At 35.8% G+C, this 15,540-nt stretch overlaps 1 protein-coding gene across 1 annotated transcript in view; it reads left to right on the top strand.

Annotated features, from left to right (window-relative positions):
• Positions 1 to 15,540, top strand: part of PCLO (piccolo presynaptic cytomatrix protein) — a 361,627-nt gene that overhangs the window by 8,565 nt on the left and 337,522 nt on the right. The gene's annotated exons all lie outside the window — the stretch shown is intronic.

The following is a 15,540-nucleotide window of genomic DNA, read 5'->3' as shown; positions in this document are numbered from 1 at the left end:
ACAGGGAGACACAGAATCTGAAACAGGCTCCAGGCTCTGAGCTGTCAGCATAGAACCTGATGTGGGGCTTGAACTCAAGCCGTGAGATCATGAACTGAGCTGAAGTCAGACATTTAACTGACTGAGCCACCCAGGAGCCCCATAAATACAATTTTAATATAAAATTAAGTACACTTTTCCAAACTATACCTCTCCTTTTCCTGCCAGTGATTTTGATATACCTTATGAAGTAATGTTTCACTTATTAGTTGAGAGTCATTAATAACAGCATAAGTCAGTTCGTAAAATGAAGTCCTAAGAGCAGGTTCAACATTGATGAGTGTATTCTCAGAAGGATCATATTTTATATTTTTAAGTCTTTGGGTATGCCTTCCTGACTATCAAATCATAAAGGGGCCAGTAGTGACAAATGATTGTTCATCATTGTTTACTCTGATTGAGGACAGAAAAATAATTCTCAAGAATTCAGTTAATGTTAACCTAGCACTTAAAGGCCCTGGATAAAATCAGATTTTGATAGGTGGAGATTTGGGGACATTCAGGGAGAAGGACAAAAGCCCCAAACAGCAACAAACATACACAAAACAAACAAAACACAAAACAGCAACAACAAAAAAACACTCAGAAATTCTCTGGAGTGAAGAAATAATACAGGGAAGGTGACATAATGAGATAAGTGAGAACAGAGAGGCCAGAAGAATACATTTTTAAAAGAAATCTGGTGGCTCCCACCCGATGAGAAGGTGCAGAAATCACTTAGTTTGTCTGGAGGACAGCTGTTAGTGGCTTATGTGTACATTATGTCTGCGAACAGCCCAGGAAGGAGCTGACAGCAGGCGATGAAGGATTGTGTGATTTAAATATCCCCGAGAGAGAAAACTTGTGTACCCTTGTTATAAATGAAGTCTATGTTACAATAATAACAGCATTGATGATCGTTGGTAGCTGTTAGATTAGTTGGGATGTTTGTTGCCAAGGAGAGATAAAAATGATGTAAATTAAAAATGTGCCAACTTCTGGTTTTTTTCTAAAGTATCATTTGTTCTTCTTATCCCAAAGTCATATTGACTACCTCAACTTTCCAGATAAGCCATTAAAAAAATTTTTTTTTACATTTATTTATTTTTGACAGACAGAGAGAGACAGAGCACAAGTGGGGGAGGGGCAGAGAGAATGAGACACCGAATCCAAAGCAGGCTCCAGGCTCTGAGCTGTCAGCACAAAGCCAAATGCGGGGCTCATAGATCATGACCTGAACCCAAGTTGGACACCCAACCAACTGAGCCACCCAGGCACCCCCAGATAGGCAATTTTTAATGATAACATTGCAATTAATAAGAACATGCTGCTTTCAAATTATAGCAGAAATTGGATTATAAGAAGTTTGTTTATATGTTGGTAGCTTTTAAAATTTTAATGAAGATCTCTTTCTGCTCGTACTATATGACATTGATAGGAATGTACAGTAATAATGACTTAAAGCAATGGATGATCATTTCATGAAATGTCATTTGCCAATTTATAAAGCAGAAACATGCAGTTGGACTTTGAAGCCACGTATATTATTTGAGTACCTGTTATATGGAAGACATTTTAATATAGGTTTGGCAGGATATAAAGATAACTAAAACATAAGGCTGATCATAACAGAATCAGAGTATTAGGTTAGATAATATATGCACAAGGAAACGTAATATGTGGTCACATGATAAGAGCAATGAGAGATGAACAAATACTGTGGAATAGGAAGCGTCATTTCTAGTGAGTGAGATTAAGGAAAGCTTCATGGAGAAAATGGCATTTGAGCTAGGTTTGTAAGGATGGATACTATTCCAACAGATAAAGGATGTGAAAGGGGATGATAATTTGGTCCAAGACCTAGAGCCAGAAAAATTTACGGGGTATTTAAGGAATCAGAGGTAAATCTAGGTTGGCTGACGTGGTGGGGGAAAATAGACAATGAGATTGGAGAGAAGTTGAAGTCAAATTTTGGCCTTCAACGTTTAGCAGGTGGTGATGAACATGCTGCTTTACGAAACTTACTTGATTAATGTAGTCATACATTTGATCATTCATTCATTTTAGAAGTTTGTATCAAATGCTTCTTGTGAAGCACCAATGAGTGCTGTGACGCAATCAAGTATTCACTGGATATGGAGTCTTTCTTCTAGGAAATAAAATAGGGGAAATAAAAGTGGATATAAAAAAGAAATATATGTATATGAAAAGTAACTTTGTGTTGGGCTTTACATTTAACATAGTTCTTTCCTACTGGTTTAATCAAACTTAAATTTCCAAAAAATTCCATGGGCATATATTATCTGTACTATAGTTTTCTCTTTTCTAATAGTGAGAAAACTAGTGTTCAAGTGGTTACTGTGGTTACTTGTTAGGATCTTCATGGCAGTAAATAACCAAGCAGAATTCAAACCGAATCTCCTGATTCCCAATATATTTATTTATGGTAGAAGCAGAGATAAAGTGCTATGAGGTCAGAGGAAGAAAACATCACTATCAGTTGTGGGGGTGGGGTGAGGTTTGGGTATCATAATGATCTTTATGAAAACAGAAGAATTTGAGTTGGAAATGTGAAGAATAGCAGGAATATAGACACTTATAAAAGGAGTTGGGACTATGAGGGCAGGTCTACCTCACTAGCTCATTAAAGGAACGCATTCCCATTATTGTTGAGATGAACTTGGGCAAATCATTTAAACTTTCTGTAGCAAGGATGCCATTTGAAAAATGAATATAATAATCTATTCTCTGCCCAACACATTGGATTATTAGGATTATCTGAACATTTGTATGATAAGGTATTTTTAAATGCATTAAGTGCTTTTAAAGTTACAATATAATGCAATGTGGATAAGATTTAACTTTTAAAGTGTACTCTCACCTTTTTTTTTTTTTTTTTTTTATACTTGGATACAATATCATAAGTTGTTGGGTTCTGAGGTAGCAATCAAGAGCCATTTGATTATTTGATTTATCTTGACATTTCTTTCAACTTTATTTTTCCCCCATAAGTAAAAATGTCATCTGAGTTCTAATTCTAAACTCTTAATTTCTTTTTAATGTTTGTTTTTATTTTTGAGAGAGAGAGAGAGAGAGAGAGTCAGAGAAAGAGGGAGACACAGAATCCGAAACAGGCTCTAGGCTCCTAGCTGTCAGCACAGAGCCCGACATGGGGCTCAGACCCACGAACCATGATATCATTAACCTGAGCTGAAGTCGGACACTTAACCGACTGAGCTACTAATTCTGAACTCTTTTAAGAAGGCATCTTTCCTAATTCTGTCCACCAAATGGGCAGTTCCTCACTCCTGAATTATCAAGGGGGTTAGAGTTGAGAAATTAGACCTCTGGAGAGAGTCTGGGAGTTTCTATTTCAAGAGATAATAAGATAGATGAAATTTTGGGAACAATCACCATTTCTGAGCTGTTCTATGGATCCATGAGGAAGTGAACTTTTCTGCATCTTCTGAAGAGGATGTAATGCTCTGGGTCACATTGCCCTCAAATATTCAGACTGAGTAGACAGTTTTTCTATGCAGGACAGGGACAGAGGCGGGATGTTCTTTAATTCTTTAATTTACATTGATTTACTATTTTCAAGTTTGAGTATGCAAGTAACTCTCAGTATTATTACTTTTGTAGTCTGTGGATTAAATAGAATACTGCTCTCTTGTATCACTTCTTGAAAAGACTAGGAGGATTTCTCTGATATTTTTTATTACCAATGTATCAGAATTATGACAATATGTGCTTATGAACATCCTGGCTCTTAAATGGATACTGATCTGGGGAGGAAGGACTGGAGAGGTATCATCACTCTGACAGCAAGCTTTAGGGAAGGGGATTTGACTTCCTTAACTAGACTTGTGAGCTTTCTCCTACTCCTGTCATACACACACACACACACACCTTAGCTCAAATATCTATGTGAAGAGGATGGTATTTAAACCATCGACTCTGGTGACTGTCAAAATGTGTGCTGCTCCAAATAAACGTTAAGAATCTACTGGCTCTAAGCCTAACCTTTTGATGCCAAGAGGAGTTTATAGCTATCTTTTCTTACCAGTCCATTAATGGAATAAACCTCAACAATGCAGGCTCTCTCTTCGGGCTTCCTTTCTGACACAGAAACTGAACATTTGCTTTCTACATAGCAACAAAAGCACTTTTTCTTGTTGTTTTTATTGTTCATATACTAGATATCTTTTGATACATAGCCTGGGGCAAGATTTGGGGAGAAATTTAAAGACTTGTCCCTCGTGTCTGAAAATTCTCCTGGCTCTTGTCAAATTTTGTAATCTATGAAATGACTTGTCATTTTTCAGTATGTTAATAATGAACCAAATGTTAGTTAAGGTGCTTTTTTTGGTCATATTTATTTTTGATCATAATGGACCATAGGTTAATCAGTCTCTTGGATGATACCAGGTATTTTATTGAACAAAAACATGGCCATATTTCCAGAGCTAAAAAACAAAACAAAAGCAAAACAAAAAAATCCCCAAAACACACACACCTAGACCTGCATATAAATTCCCTCCATTTATTAAAGCAAAACGAAACAAAAAATGGTGCAAGTTCTTTAGGTTGGCAAAATGACTTAACTGGACACCTCTTTGAGGTGGATAGGATGGCTGCATCTTCTGTTACTGGTGAGAGAAACTAAGGGCGGAAATGTGGAAAATGTGTTAAGAACTAGTGGGAAGGAGTAGAGCTCTGCCAAATGTCAGGAGGCTGGAGCCTGTGGAGAAAGAAAACCTGTTAAGAGCTTCCTGATGGTAGAGTAGCTGGAAGAATGTTTAGAAAAGGTGATATTCTCCTCTTAGTTGCTTGCTGATTTAGCACAGAGGTCTTCTCACCTCAAGTTCTAAGTAAAGTCGACAACACAGTTCCTCTTAAAAAGGAACACTGGGCACACGTAAGTTCGCCTCCTATCTCCAAAGGTCTCACTTTTTAAAAGGTCTTTCCAGAAGTTAGGAAAGACCACCAGCAGTATAAGTTGGCATGTTGAATTTCTAGAAGATAGAAAATGGGAAGATGATGACAGAAAAAGAACCAAGGAAACCATCAAACAAGTGGCTTCCTCAGGGAAGCTCTCTAGGCTCTAAGCTAGGAATGAACAAATATAGAAAGCAGTGATGGGCTATGGGTAGTGATCAAACAACAAATTAAAGAATTGCAGTAGGAACAAATATGACTAGTGGACTCTTTCCTAATCTCCAATGGGAAGACGGTAGGGAGAGTCTTTATTTTTCTTTCCCTCGAGCCAAAGCCAAAGAATTCTCCAAATGAAGGGATGAGCTGCCTAATGGCCCCTCATGAGAAAACTAGGGACTTTGGAAGAGAATTAGAAGTAATGCCATTCTTGCACAATGGAATAATTTAAAGGCGAAAACAAATAAAACATTACTCAACTGTGAGTCAACCACTCTGATCTGTTACTGTCCTGTAAAGCTGTCCTTACTTGCACACTGACCCTCTGTTGTCCCATATCCTCTCCTTTAAAGGAGAGGATGAATGGAGAGGCAGAACTGTCCACACACACAGAAAAACCTCTGATGATTACCTAGTAAATAATGGAGACATTCACTGTAAATGACAGGCTTGAAGAGACTTAACTTGACATTTTAGCAGTGATACCACATGAAGGACACAGGTGAAACAGTGAAAAACAAAACAAAAGAAAAAACACGTGACCTCCTAGGAGAGCATTCATTCGGGACATATAAACAACTTATAAAAATTCTTACTGTTCTTAAGAACTGTTTAAGAGAATATTCCATAAATAATTAGCACGCTCAAATTTCACTGGGCCCACTTGATGGTCTGGAAAAGGCCTAAGATTTTTCCAGATTGTAGAGCAATTTAAAAAATTAGGCAACTACTTACCGAACCCTTACTGTGTTTCAGGCACCGTTCTAGACTTTGGGCATCTAAGAGTGAACACAGTACACAGAAATTCTCTCCTCATGCAGTGTGTATTCTAAGAGTGATAAACACATAAAATATATAGCGTGACAGCTGGTGATAAATGTTATTGAGAGAAATGAAGTAGCAGAAGGTTATAGCCTGGACCATGGGTGGGAGGGGTTGGGTGGTGAGAGTTCCCTCATTCCCATTGAAGGATTAGAGGCTTGAAACTGATAGATAACTTGGGAATCTGGTATTTTTAATAGTGACTAAAGGTTTAATTTGTGTATATAGTTGTAGCGAAAGCTTGGATTTTGGAATGGTTAAGGAAGGAAAGAGTGGGGAATGCACCTAGGAAGGTATAGAACTCTGAGATTTTCCTCTTTACTACTTCCTGTAGTAATATAGAGACTGGAGAATGGGCATTTTATCTCCGGTGTGGGGCTGTTTCTGGATGCCTGCCAATGGAGTTGTAGACATTTTGGGGAGGTGGTTATTTATAACTCTGGGGGATCTGGGGCCCTAAGAGAAATATTAAAAATCATGGAGAGTGTATCAAAGAACTCTAATAGGAGTTACAGAAAGAAAGAATCAAGATGGTGGAGATAAGCTCCAGAAGAAATTTCTCTGAGGTAAAGAAAGATTGAAGTCTTCAGAATGTAAAGGCCTACTCACTGGCCATGCAAAATTAATAAAATGACTGATAGGTGTATCCTGGTAAAATATCAGATTTCCAAAGATAAGGAGAAAACCGGAAAGGCTTACACAGAGAAAAATGATATCATCTACAAAAAAAAGATGAGAAATCAAACAGCTACAATCCTCATAATCAGCATAGAAGACAGTAGATAGGGAGCACTTTCTTTAAGTTTCTAGATAGGATGATAAGATGAATTCTGTACCTCGGCAAGATATCGGGAGAGAGTGTGAGGGCACTTAAGAATGTGTTAACACATGAAAGAATGCAGGCAAGTTATCACCTCTCTCTCTGTCTATATGTACATGTGTACCTATCTATACATACATCATAATCAGTAGAGGAAGTTCTTTTATTAAAATGGAAAATAAAAAGAATGGATGGAAAATGTGATTACAAAATGGTGGTAGAATGTGAGATGATATTACATGATACAGAAATCAAACTGAAAAAGTTATGCCTTATTTTATTGTGTGTTAAAAATAGGTAGTTCATTAAACATAATTTCTTGGAGATTGCTTAAGACAGTCCTAAAGTAGTGGTAATATAAGGTTGTCTTGAAGAACTGTAGCTTCTGTAGTAAGGTAAAAATTCATAATATTTTAAATTTATAGATCAAAACTTATTTGATACTATAATGGCAACCACAAGAAAAAATCAAAGCAAAACTTAACACTGATTCTGGAGAGTTAGACTTGGTGGTAGAGAGAGAAGGTTTTACCTTTAATGTCATACCTTTTTTGTACTTTTTTTTTAACCTTGTAAATTCATGTTACAATTAACACTTAAAAAAACCCTCATTCATCAAATGATTGGTGGAACAATTTATATGATGCGTCAGAATGAATAAAGGATTTAGATTCTTGATTTTTACATCTTCAGCGTGAGCATTTTACTAGATGAAGTGCCAGGAATTTTGGGTTCTAAATAACAATGGTGACCTGAAGGGCCTTATGCCTGTAATGGGAAATTTGGTCAGTTTTTAATACATTCTTAGTCACAGCCGTGTATGCTTTAACTGACACTGTTTTTTGTTGTTGTTGTTGTTGTTGTTGTTGTTTGTTCATTTGTTTTATTTTGAGAGAGAGAGAGAGAGGGAGAGAGAGAAAGAATCTTAAGCAGGTTCCATGGTCAGCACAGAGCCTGACATGGGGTTTGATCTCATGATGGTGAGATCATGACTTGAGCTGAAATCAAGAGTTGGAGGCTTCACCAACTGAGCCACCCAGGTGCCTGTAACTGACAGCATTTTTATGTGAATCCAGTGAAGGGAAATAGATGCTATTGATGCTAAATATAAGGTTCTTATATTCTGAAGTTAAAGGACTTTTTTTTTTTTTTTTTTTTTTTGCTATTCTCTGACAATCCATATGGTATCATTAATAGGATTTAAGTAAAGGATATCTTGATTTTAACAGAATTTATCTTCCTTTAAAATAGTTTTCTAATGAATTTAAATGAATAGAAATACCCAGTTAATCATTAAAAGCTCTATATTACTTAAATATGTCTACAGACACCATATTTATTTAGCTCTCATTTTTTGATATGCTTCAATTTGCAACGTCTTTCTCATGACTTGGATGTTCCCTGTATAAAATAAATATTTCTCATGTCTACCCATTAAGTTTAGTCATTAGCATCAAAGGCTTTTTTTGTTTTTTTTCATTTTCAGCTCTTAAATGACTAGATGTTTCAGGTGACTTTCTGTGTATCCAGCTTTTGGCTTTTATAATATCTACTAAGGCTGTTGTTACATATCATTGCCCTGGTATGATGATATATATAACTTGGTAAGGACAGATGTTCTGTTGTGAAAGCAGATACCCACACCTACACAAAATCATTTACTGGATCAGTAAACTTAATAAAGTGCTGGGTTAACTTGCTCATTGTTCACATCCCTTGAGAAAACATATCTAACACTTGCTCCCCTTCCATATCTTAATTAGCTTAGATTAAAATGAGCTCTTCCTTGCAAATATGTCAAAGATAGTGCCTTGAAGATAAAGATATAAATAGTCTGGTAGAAGTTTATAATTATTTTCCTTAAAGTAGTGCCCACATCAAGTGCATCAGTAAGGCATCAGAAGATCTGGGATGTCCTCCTAGCTTTGCCCCTCACACGTACGTATTTTTGCTGATATTCCTCTGAATTTACTTTGAAGTTGTTGTAGTTACCTTTGATAAAGGAGAAACAGCTTTCCCATAAACAGTGCTTCTTGCCTTTTTCTTCCTTTAGTAAAAAAGGGAGATAGGTCTTTGGTCGCAGAAAGGAGAGATCTTAGTTTGAACACTGCATTTCAGACTGTGCACTAGGATCTCTATATGATTTTTGTCATTTAATGCTCTTTTAATAAGGTGGTATTCACATTTTAAGGGTGACTAAAGAGAGTAAAGCAATCAGAACTCATATTGTAAAGTCATTTGAAATCTTCAGTGTTTCTTTATAAATTAACCATCAGATGGCCCTTTGGAAAACTGGAAGCAGTATGGGATTTTAGACTTGAAAAGTGTGCATATGAACCCTAGCTCGGCTGCTTACTTGATGTATGGTTTGATCAGGCCATTCTATTTTTCTGAATATTTAGTTTTCTTAGATCTAAAAATATTCATAAAGTAAAAAATCACATTTGGCAATATAAGTGGAAGTGCTTTGAAATTGAAACTAGTAGATAAACATTTTTTTATTATCATCATTATTGTGAATCTTTATAAAAATTCTGAAAGGTAAGTAGGGATAGTGTCATCATTGTTAACTCCATTTGTCAGTTATAAAATGAAGTTAGGGACTTGAGGTGACTTATATGGTCACAAAATTACTTAGTAGTGAATCCCATACAAGAACTTAGATCTGCTGACCCCAAATTTAGCATCATTTTTTATAAGAGACCATGTTCTCTTTAAATAGACCACTCCTTAAATTTGTAGGTTAAAGAAAGAATGTGTGCATGTGTGTAAATTTTACATATTCTTAAAGTTAAAAAAAAATTTACTTGGCGGCAGTTTATTTTTGGAATTTAGTGTAAACAAAACTGAGGTCCAAGAACAGTGGTTTTATACCTTCCTACTCACTGTTGCTCAAACCAGAGCTTTATACTGCTGAGTTCTTTTTGTTCTTTAAGAAAACTGTGAGCTCTACTCTTCGCTAGCCACTCTGTTAGATTTTGAAAATATAGATGATGAAGTTGATAACTTTTTTCAGTGTCAAGAACTGAACTCAGAGTCTAAAAGGAGGGGTGATAATTTAGCAAGTGAGGATGGAAACTTGTTTGTAGAATAGAATATAATGAAGTTTATATAGATAAGATCCAGTCTCACCTGAATATAAAACGACTAACCACTTTTTCTATGTTTTTCTTTAATCAAAAATACAGATTTTAAAAATCAGTTGTAAAACAATTGATGGAGATATGACATTTGTATCATTTGTTCAGCAAAGTTAGAATTTTCAGTAGAATTCATGGAACAACTCATAAGAGCAGATTTCTGCTTCAACAAAAGAAAATAAGTCAGTGGTAGGCATTATAATGTGAATATGTGATTGGGAATTCTGTAGTTACAAATGTTCGGAAAAATTTTAATGTATAAATTTATGTTTTTAAACGTCACAGAAGAAGGATTTAAAAAGTGGTCATAAGGAAATAAATGGTAATGAAAAATGTGGATGGGGTCTACAAAAAATTGAAAATAATATAAAGGTTATTAAGTGTAATTTTAAAATCACACTTTCTGGGGTATCTGGCAGGCTCATTCGGAGGAGTGTGTGATTCTTGATCTCAGGGTTGTGAGTTTGAGCCCTACCTTGGATGTAGAGATTACTTAAATAAATGTTAAAAATACAATAGAATATGACAAAATAAAATAAGAGTTTCCTTAAAGACATTCTTGAAAATGGGCATACGTACAACTACATAAAATTTGAATAAATACAAGTTATAAGTGGCTCCCACTCACAGAAAGCTTAAAAGAGGCTAAAATACTCATGAAATTTTGTTGTTTTTTACAAAAATTTAATATACTTTAAGCATTTAGTATATTTTTTGAAAAAGTATTTTTTTTTCCTTTCCAACTCAATGTACAAATGATTATCTTAATTCCAGTGAGCATCTGACTGAATTAAAGATCTGTAGCTTTGAAGGGTGCCTGGGTGGCACAGTTAAGTGCCTGACTCTTGACCTCTGCTCAGGTCGTGATCTCACATTAGTTCAAGCCCCAAGTTCTCTCTTTCTCTCTGCCCCTCCCCCACTTGCACACATGCTTGTGAGTGTGCACGCTCTCTGTCAAAAATAAATAAGCTTAAAAAAAAAGATATGTAGCAATAAACAAAAAAAAGATACATAGCTTTCAGCATGTATAATGCGTTCACAATGTTTATGTGACCTTTGGTTCTTTTTACTAATGGAATTTATATCTTCATTTTTACATGAAATAAGAGGACAATTCAACAAGCTGTTTGCAGACACAGCCTAATTTGAATTATTGTATCACAGGCTTCAAAACTGTGTGATAGCTCAAGGTGTATGTTAATCATTAAAGTTCTAAAAGTTGGAATTTGCCATATGAGAGACCGTTTAGAAATGTTAATGCATAGTGTTATGTAAGTTCACTTGACTGATTAGGGATTCTCCTCTCTGTGTGACTGTAATAGAGTACAAATATATTTTCATGTCTGTGTAGTATAATAATTTTTTAAGTTTTGCTTGGTGAAAGTGGTTTTCTTGTTTTGGACTGCACTGACAAACATTAAACTATGCTTTTTTTTTTTAATGTTTGTTTATTTTTGAGAGAGAGACAGTGAGCACAAGTGGGGGAGGGGCAGGGAGAGAGGGAGACAGAAATTCCAAAGCCAGCTTCGCGCTGACAGCAGAGAGCCCCATGCGGGGCTTGAACTCACAAGCCGTGGGATCATGACCTGAGCCAAAGTCTGATGCTTAACCAACCCAGGTTCCCCAAACTGTGCTTTTTTTAATTGATCTGATTTTTTTTTAGGATTTGCATATATTATTGTTAGTGTTTGCTGAACATCATTATGCTTTAAGAAGGAAAACATTTTATGTTTAGTGTATATTTCATGAGGTTTGGTAACGGTTACTGAATTATGCAGCAGAAATTTGTAATCTGCACACTTTCAGAGAGAAAGTATCCTTCCCACTTCTGGATGGACCGTTTTAAACTAAACTGTTGCCCAAGTTGCTAAGCATATCATCACATTTCTGAGGAATGCTAGTGCCCTGTTTTTAGCCAAAATAAATTGTGCATTAATATGCACAGCTAAAGATGTCAGCTACAGCGAGCCATCTGCAGCCAAACTGCTCTCAGTGAGTAACTGCCTCTGTGGAGGAGGTCCTGTGGCTTGGGCAGTCCTTGAATAGCAGAAAACAGAATGTTTTCAAGTGATAGCTTGGTTTCCTCTTTATAATAGGATACATTGCATTATTATATAATGTAGGTTATGCAATTATGTCTTTTATGGCCTTCAAAACAATACAAATAGTACAATATAAGATATAAATAACATACTCAGTAAATACTTGATGAGAATTTGATGAAAAATAGGAAAAAAATCAGAGTAATTAAATCATGAGAAGTGGTTGCTCCATTTGAGTCCATGTGATGAGAGGAGAGAAGAAGGAATAATTGGAAGAACACTTTAAACTGAAAAATTAAAAAAGAAAATTAAATCGGAGTCTAAGTGCTGTGGTTCATACTATAGTAGTGAGAGCTGAGAAGGGTAGACCTTGGAATATTAAGTGGTAAAGGAGGAAATCCACTGTGGCCTGTAAAGATGGGTAATATTCAGGTAAGTGGAGGAGGAGTACACATTGGGCTGTGCATCATGACTAACATAAGACAGAAAGAGGATACTGCCGTGACAGAGTAAATGGTACATATAGATGTCCTGGTCTGCAGAAAAGTTTAGTTGTTATGCTTCCAGAAGTAGGAACCCAGCAAGTTTTGTTTTATAGGGACAGGATGAAAGCATGATTGAAGAAAATTTATTCTGCAGCTCATGTGAATTGGTGTGCACATCAACACATATAAATTCCCAACATCGTGTTATTCTTTTGATGTTCCATTATTTCCAGTAGCATGCTATGTTGAACAGAGATTGCATTATAAATCTTATGTAGACTTTGTGTTTAAAATTTGCAGTCTGGAGGGCAGTGAAGACTGGATGTTAGTCATTAGGGCTTCTAGACATTTTTTTTTTTTTGAGAAATTTTTAGCTAAATAGATTAATAACAGTAATAACAGTTTTGAGCAAGAGCATTCTTTAATTCTAGAACACCAACATTTGCCAACTCACCTTGATGCTTAGATATATTGAGTTAATTATTTTAAATTATTACTGAAGACACACTCTTAAAAATCAGAATATAATATTTTAGTAATCAAAAGTTTTTCTAACTTTGTTTGAAAGTGGCAACATTAATTGAAACTCTCTATATGCAGTTCACAAACTTAAGTGATACCTCTTAAAACATTTAAATAATACATTTATGATTATTCATCAAAGTCCTTAGATAATGAAGTTGTGTTACTGTATTTCACAGCTGTGATAAAAAAGTAAGGTTCAACAAAGTAGAACCCAGGATATTAATTATATGCAGGACTACGCTAGAATACATAGTGACCTCAGAATGAGCAGAAATCCTGGCTAACCAGTCTCTTATCCCATTTATGCAGCGTATTAAATTAGAAGAGTGAATGAACAACTTTATTCCTTTCTTTTATTCCTTTCCAAAGAGCTAATTGAATTAGAGTAGCTCATTAAACAGTTGTGTCTCTAGACCTTGAATTCATTTGTATACTTTCTGTAAGTAAAGCTTTGGGTGGGGAAAGCAAAAGATGACTATTTTTTCCTTTTGTTATGTAAACTCTAGAATTGCAAATAGCTGAAGCAGGATGTGTTTTTTTAATAAAGTTGCACTCATTCATTTTAATGTTTATATATTGAAGATAAGAGTTCTTGGACACATCGATATAATTGTTTATATATATATAATTGTTATATATATTGTTTATATATATTATATTATATATATAAGAATATATATATATATAAACAATATATAATTGTTATATATATACATATATAATATATAATATATAATATAATTGTTATATATATATATAATGTTTATATATTGAAGATAAGAGTTCTTGGACACATCGATATAATTGTAGGCTTCCCTGGTATTGTCTCTTTCATTTTTGCCATCATTTATCAGGTGGATGTGGATGAGTATAGTGTAATGTTAGGGAATAGGTGTTAGTTGTGGCAAGGGACCCGGAAACTTGTTGATGAAATATTGGTGGAGGGTTTCTTCTGTGAACCAGCCTTGGCCTTGAATATTGTCTGACTTCTGTGGCATGGGGAAGAAGTCATAAGGACTGAAGTGTTCTAAGATCCTTGTTTATGGCTACATTGGACCGAAGACCCAATCATGTAGAAATAGGAGAACCAACTGTATTACAGGCATGGGTACCAAATGGAACGGGCAGCGAGTGTCTGAGGCACTGATGGCAATTAATTCAGGTTAATTTTCCTCAGACTTAGAGACAAATGCTTAATTTTAGAAATGAAGCAAGGCAGTAGTTGCCTCTGGGCAGGGAAAATATGTATGGTTAACAGGTATGGTGATTATGAGGGACTCTTTTCAGTTTGAATCAAAATGGGAATAGATTGTCCATGGGCAGAGGTATCCAGTCAGGTTCTGGGGAGGTTGGCATGTAACCAGAAAGTGAAGGCCGAAGCCTGTCATACAAACTGCGTAAACAGTGGGAAGTAGCAGAGTAAATACAGGAAAGGTGTAGCTTGAAGAGCACAGACATTCTCAGTTAATTTATTTCATTCAAACCAGCTCAAAAACGGTGGACATCTATCATGCTTAAAGCGTTAGTTAGACCCCAGGGGGTTGATAGAAAGACTCCTAGATAGAAAGTCCTTACCATTCGTTGCTTACCATCTTTTTAGGGGATATAGATTCGGAAATAGAAGGATGATATAAGTGCTAGCATGATAACATTAAGGAAATGAGATACTTTCAATTTCCTGCAAAAGATTAACTTTATTTCACAGTTTTGGGAGAGGCATCGAGGTGTGAGGGGAAGTAGTTAGAGTCACCCCCTTCTGTGGTTGTTCGTTTTGCCTGGGTTATGTTTTTGTGAGGGGTAAAGTACCTGAGCAATCACAAAGGCCAAGTGAGGGACAGTGGCTTTGGAAACGTGCAAAGATGAATGGGAAAGTACGTTTCATAAGCAGCGTAGACACACTTGAATAATGGAGAATGCAGTGCAAATACTATGGGATTTATAATGCCAAGGACTGAGAGGCCAAAGGCACTGTTACTTCTCTGTGTGCATCGTGAAAGACACGGCCCCACAGAAAAGTTAAAGGTGGTTTGTGATGCTGGAGGTGGGGTGCAGCGGGGGGCGGGTTGTGGACTTTTTCATTTTCTCAGTGTATGGGAGGTTTGCTTTTGTTTTTGTTTTCCAGTTGATCAGGGAGTTGGAAATGCCCCTGTTTCCAGGACTAGATTAAGTGCTGAGATGCAAATCATTTCTATTTTCAATGGATTTGGCCAGTAGAATTAAATATAAAGGAGGCTCTTTCTAAAAAAATCCTAAGAGGATAAAAAGCTTTTTATACTGTGATCTCTACAATGATTTTAACCTGTATTCTAGTGGCGAGGAGGAACATGGAGGCGTCAAAATGTTTTTTATGTGTTGTTTATCAAAGTGAAGAAAATATGGTCATTAAAAGAATAAAAGTTGAGACCGTGGAATCTCTCAAAAAAAAGGGTGTATTAAGAGAAAAAGAGAAGAAGAGGTGACTTGGGTTTTCTACCTCTCTTCCTGACTCTCCTTTGTGTCCTTATGTGGAAACAAGAGTCATATGCATTCATAAA

Source organism: Panthera leo, chromosome A2, assembly GCF_018350215.1.
Source record: "Panthera leo isolate Ple1 chromosome A2, P.leo_Ple1_pat1.1, whole genome shotgun sequence".
NCBI classification, from domain to species: domain Eukaryota; kingdom Metazoa; phylum Chordata; class Mammalia; order Carnivora; family Felidae; genus Panthera; species Panthera leo.
This window is presented reverse-complemented; position numbering and strand designations above follow the sequence as displayed.